Here is a 5742-nt window from a genome sequence, read left to right as displayed (position 1 = left end):
CTCCAAACAAACAGAATATCGTAGTAGTGAGTGTGTGACTTCCAAGGCTTGGTCATAAAAGGCACTGCAGCCTCCTCCTTGTTTTTTTCTTGAATCCCTCACTCTGGAGAAAGCTAGCTGCCACATCATGAAGACAGTCTAGCAGGTCTATGGAGAGGTCCACTTGGTGAGGAACTGAGGCCTCCTGCCAGCAGCCATCAAGGAACTGAGAACTTTTGCCCACAGCCCAGTGAGGGAGCCATCTTGGAAGCTGATCCTCTAGCCCCAGTCAAGTCTTCAGATGATGGCAGCCTCTGCCAACACCTTGACTTGACTTCATGAAAAACACTGAGACAGAATCACTCAACTAAGCTGCTCCCAACTTCCTGACGTACAGAAAGACTCTGAGATACAACCACCCAACTAAGCTGCTCCTGATTTCCTCACCTACAGAAAGGCTCTGAGACAAAACCATTCAACTAAAAAACACCAACCCTGTTGTCATAGAGTAGATTCTGACTTATAGCCATCCTATAGGACAGACTGGAAATGCCCCATAGGGTTTCCAAGGAGTGGCTAGTAGATTTGAACTACTGACCTTTTGGTTAGCAGCTGTAGCTCTTAACCCCTTCAGCACAAGGGCCCCTTGATTTCCTGACCTACAAAAACTGTGTGAGACAGTAAGTGTTTATTATTGTCTTAAGCCACTAAGTTTTGGGTCATTTGTTATGCAGCAAAAGATAACTAATACATCCACCCTCCGGGATCTTGCATGATGGCCCAACTACACTCCCTGAGGCACTTGTCTCTTCTGTCTGCAGCAATTTGACTGGAAAGGCTGGGCGTGTACCATATTTTTATGCAAATAACACATGCGTTGTATGGTTTTTTTGCCCCCCCGCCCCAAGGTATTTTCATAAGCGTGCTGTGCCAAACACCTCATGGGATTTACTTCCTGGGTTTAGAGGTTTAGGGTCATAGTTTCATGGGACATCCCACTTAATTGGCCTAATAACATGTTTAGTGCTTCTGTTCTATCTCCTAGTTCTTTGTGAAGTGCCTTTGGTCTTAAAAGCTTGCAAGTGCCCATCCAAGGCACAACAATTGGTCTCTATTTTCCTGGAGCAACAGAGGAAGGAGAGCTAGGAATAGGAGGAGAAGATGGAATGTGTGGCTAATTACCTCCATGAACAACTGCCTCCTTTGCCATGAGACCAGAACTGGATGTGCCCAGCTACCATTACTGAACACTTTGATCAAAGATTCTATAGAAGCACCCTGATCAAAAGGGGGAAAATGTAGAACAGAATTTAAAATTTTCATGGACTGCAATCTTTCTGGAGCCATGGAGGGTAGATGAACCCCTGAAACTATTGCCCTGAGATAATCTTTAAACCTTAAACCAAAAATACCCCATGAAATCTTCTTAAAACCAAACAATAGTTTAGCTTAACTAGTAAAAGATGTCTGCCTTGAGCATTGTGCTTTTTTAAGAACTATCTATATGGGATCAAAATGGCAACAACTCAAAAGATTAGATAGGAGACTTAGGGGGCAGTGAGTTTATGTTAATGAGGCAGGAACAACTCAGAAAAGGAGGGTGAGAACGGCTGCACAACTCGAAGGATGTGATCAATGTGAGTGAATATTGTACATGGAGAAATGTTCAGTGTGTGTATGTTCTGCTGTGTACAGTCTCAACAAAAATAACAAAAAAAGACCCTCCAACTCCCAGACAGTTTAATCCTGTCTGCTTTCCACATCCGTGCCACCCACCTGCTGCTGCTCATCTCCAAGGCCCCCTCTTCTTTCTTCGCCAGGCCTCACCCAAGCTACTATCCTTGCCCACTTCTTGGCTACTGAGTCATATTTCCTGGGGCCCTGTCATCAGTTAAGTGCTCGGCTACTGATTGAAAGGTGGGCGGTTTGAGCCCACCAAGAGTTGCCTTGGAAGAAAGGCCTGGAAATCTACTTCCAGAAGACTAGCCATTGAAAACTCTACGGAGCAATTCTACTCTGACACTGTGGGATCGCCACGAGTCAGAATTGACTCGACAGCAGCTGGTATTGTCGTTGCCACTGGATCCGGGGTTACAGAGCAGCGGCCATCTGGTCTGTTATGCTCTCTTAGATCCCAAGCAGGGTTTGGGCTCCTTGAACTTTACGCACACAGCCTTCCTTTCTACAGGGAGGATGTCACCACTAGGGTGCCGGCCGAGTTCAGGTGGCACCCAGCACACCAGGCAAAGACCACCACTCCCTTCTGACCCCCAGGGCCCAGTGCTGGATTCAGCTGATCGTGCCTAATGCTTTGGTTCTTTACAGCAGATTCTTTCCCCAGTTCAGCAGGTGCCTCATTGCATGTTAAATAACCACCACCATCAGCAAACAGAGCTCATCACACGTCCCCGCACAAAGATGAAGCCTAGTCATTTACCCTGGGTATTTTTCTAAAAAGCTCCTTGGCCCCCGTGACAGTGAAATAACTCTTTCTATGTATGGAGAGGAAACCCTCAAATTTTAATCCAGATAGCCCTACTGAAAAAGAAGCCATTTAAGACAAGTGTCTCTGTGTGTGTGGTGGGGGAGGGGTTGCTAAGCAGTGATTGGCTTCTTGATGTGTTGCTTCTGGAAGAAATGACGGCTGTATTTATAAATCACCGAAACCTTAGTTTTTCAAAGTTCTTCAAAATCCACTGTGCAGCGCACTAGTAAGATGTTAGGGGAGGGGAGGGGTTCTGCGATCATCTTTGGAAAATGCCGAGTTAAACTGTTTCTCCACTGTTGGGCTTCTCGAAGCCTTTAATATGCTAATGAGGCACCAAAATAAGGGTTTAGACTAGTGTGCAGCGTTTTCCAAATTCACTTTACCACAAAGTGTCTCGTGGAACTAGTGTTATATGGAACACACTTTGCAAAATGCTGGTTGAGACCTAGCCCCAAAGAGCGCGGAATGTGGCAAAATCCAATGTTCTTTAATTTGCTGTCTGTCTGTCCTAGATAGTCTAGGTCAGCCACGCTTTGATCTACTCCCAGCAAGTCTTATCCTAAACACTCTTTTCATTGGCTCTTCCAAATTAAGAATTTCTTAAAGACATAGATCTGAGGCGGAGTGAACCTTTAACACAACATATTTAAAACGAAATATTCTAGCCTATTTCCTCCCCAAAGACAGAAAAGATACAAGACGTGCTCAGTGGATACCTGTTGGCAAGTCAAATCTAAATTTGTTCTCAGTCATTACAGACACCAAGATCTCCTGCCGCAAGGCCCACATCATAGCCAAGGCCCATATGCCATCCCTTTCTTAAAAAAAAAAAAACCCATAAAGATTCTCGAACGAAGGTGGGAGATGCAGGGAGGAGGAGGGAGAGGAAAAAAAACTTTATTCTTTCAACATTGACCCATTTTGTTCAGGTCTAACGACTCAAAAGCAGCAGCGTCATTGAAACACGGATTGTAAAACTGTAACACTCCTCAATTACTTCTTGTTGGCCAGACAAGCAAACCTGTTATTTGACAATGCATCCTGCTCCAAGATAGTAAACTTTATCATACACAGGTCATGAGAAAAAGACCACAGGTACAGTTTGCTAACCTCCACTAGATAATTTTTCACAGTTATCATCCAAGCACTGTAAAAGCACAAAAGATACGTTATCTCGGGCTCCGTTTATTATAACGTGTGGGTGAAACCCAGTATAAAACCACTTACTAGGTAACTGTTGAACGTTCTCCTGCAAAGAAAGTCAAATCAGTCAAACATCTTTTTGACAATGTCTTTTTAAGTGTCAGGAACAATGGGACATGCTCTTACAGGAGAGGTAGCGCGCTGTTTATCATCTCCGCGCCCTTTCCCACATGCACACACACAGAGCCCCGTGGTCTCTCAGCATGCCTGGGACACTCCAAAGAATCCTTCTCCCTATGCTCATTTCTTTTACAGCTGAGTATTTCACGGCAGAATTGTTCCTGGATAAAGTTGCAAGTAACATTAACTCAAGATACTATAGGTGCCAGCATTTCAAACACTGGTATTTGTTTGCCTTGCTGGTGAAGTTGTTAAGCACTCGTCTGCTAACCAAAAGGTCGGCCATTCGAACCCACCAGCCGCTCCACAGAAGAAAGATGTGGCAGTCTGCTTCCGTAAAGATGACAGCCTTGGAAACTTTATGGGGCAGTTCTACTCTTACCTATAGGGTTGCTATGAGTTGGAATCGACTCGACGGTATCAAGTTATGAGAGTCATAATATTGAGTAAGACCCAGGAAATACAAAATACAAGGGTGATGGGTCCCCTCGGCAAATGCTCTCACGAGTCCCAGATTTAATACTAGAGCCTAAGAAGGGTGCTCTAACTATAGGTTGAGACTTAGATTCTTCTAAGTACCTACCTCTCTCCTATAGTAATGTCCTCATGGTCCCCAGGGACACTTAAGGGGGAAAAGTCTCGGATGATTAGCCCCCAGAATGTATAATGACATGCCAGGAAACTCAGGGTTCACAATCCTACCCCTAAAAGGAAGGACAAGTTAAAGAGTGTGAGATAGGGAATCCCTCCCAGGATTCAGATCTCTTTAGAATCCACTTCTTCCAATAGTCCAACAAATCCAAGATCTTTATTATTCATGTAGGCAAGGAAGACACATTCTGGATTGGTGTGCACACATGCAGTGTTTTGGAGGTTCATTATGTCTCCCTATAAAAGTCTGCTGAATAAATATTGAGGGCTTATATGTCCCCAGTACAAAGTAGCGGCTGTAGGAGAATCAGAAGAAATTGAATACACAGTCCCTACGGAGCCCTGGAAACACTGGTGGCGTAGTGGTTAAGCACGCAGCTGCTAACCAAAAAGGTCGGCAGTTTAAATCCACCAGGCACTCCTTGAAAACACTCTGGGGCAGTTCTACTCCGTCCTACAGGATCACTATGAGTCGGAACTGACTTGACAGCAATGGGTTTGGTTTTTTTGTTCTATGTTTAAGAAGTTTATAATTTTGTTGAAGAGGTAAGACCTTTAGGCAGCCAACGAAGAATGAGAGCAAAACCCTAAACAGAATCTCTTCTAGTAACAGTGTTTCTTTATTTTCAAAACATGCTTCGGGCCCATGAAGGGGTCTATAGAGCGTTCCTGTACCTGCAACTGAGCTCAAAATCAGCTCAAAGAATCTGAAATGCAGTCACAAACCTTTAAAGGCTAAGTGCTGCCGTTTTCCAGATCCTTTTTCTATGCCCAGTCATGTCGAAAGGCCTTCGACATCTTTGTTATCATTACTGTGGTAAATACATGTGTAACAAAACATTTTCCATTTCAACATTTTTTACATGTACAACTCAGTAACATTAATTACCTTCATCATGTTGTTTAACCATCAGCACTATCCATTTCCAAATTTCTCCAACACCCTTAACAGAAGTTCAATATCCCTCAAGCAATGAGTCTGCCTTTCCCCTTCCCTTCCACCCATCCCTGGTAACCACTGATAAACTTCTGTCTCTATACACTTGCCTATTCTAGATATTTCATATGAGATCATACAATATTTGTCCTTTTGTGACCGACTTATTCCATTCATCACAATATTTTCAAGTTTCCTCCATGTTGTGGCAAGTATCAGGACTTCATTTCTCTTGTGGCTGAGTAATAGTTCATTGTACGGATGTACCACATTTTGTTTATCCATTCATCTGTTGATGGACATTTGGGCTATGACATCTTTTTAATATATTTCTCATCTCTTTAATGCATTCCTCATATAGTCA

Source organism: Trichechus manatus, unplaced genomic scaffold (genome assembly GCF_000243295.1).
Source record: "Trichechus manatus latirostris isolate Lorelei unplaced genomic scaffold, TriManLat1.0 scaffold00005, whole genome shotgun sequence".
In the NCBI taxonomy this organism is placed as follows: domain Eukaryota; kingdom Metazoa; phylum Chordata; class Mammalia; order Sirenia; family Trichechidae; genus Trichechus; species Trichechus manatus.
The sequence above is the reverse complement of the archived record's forward strand: the minus strand, read 5'-3'. Positions refer to the sequence as shown.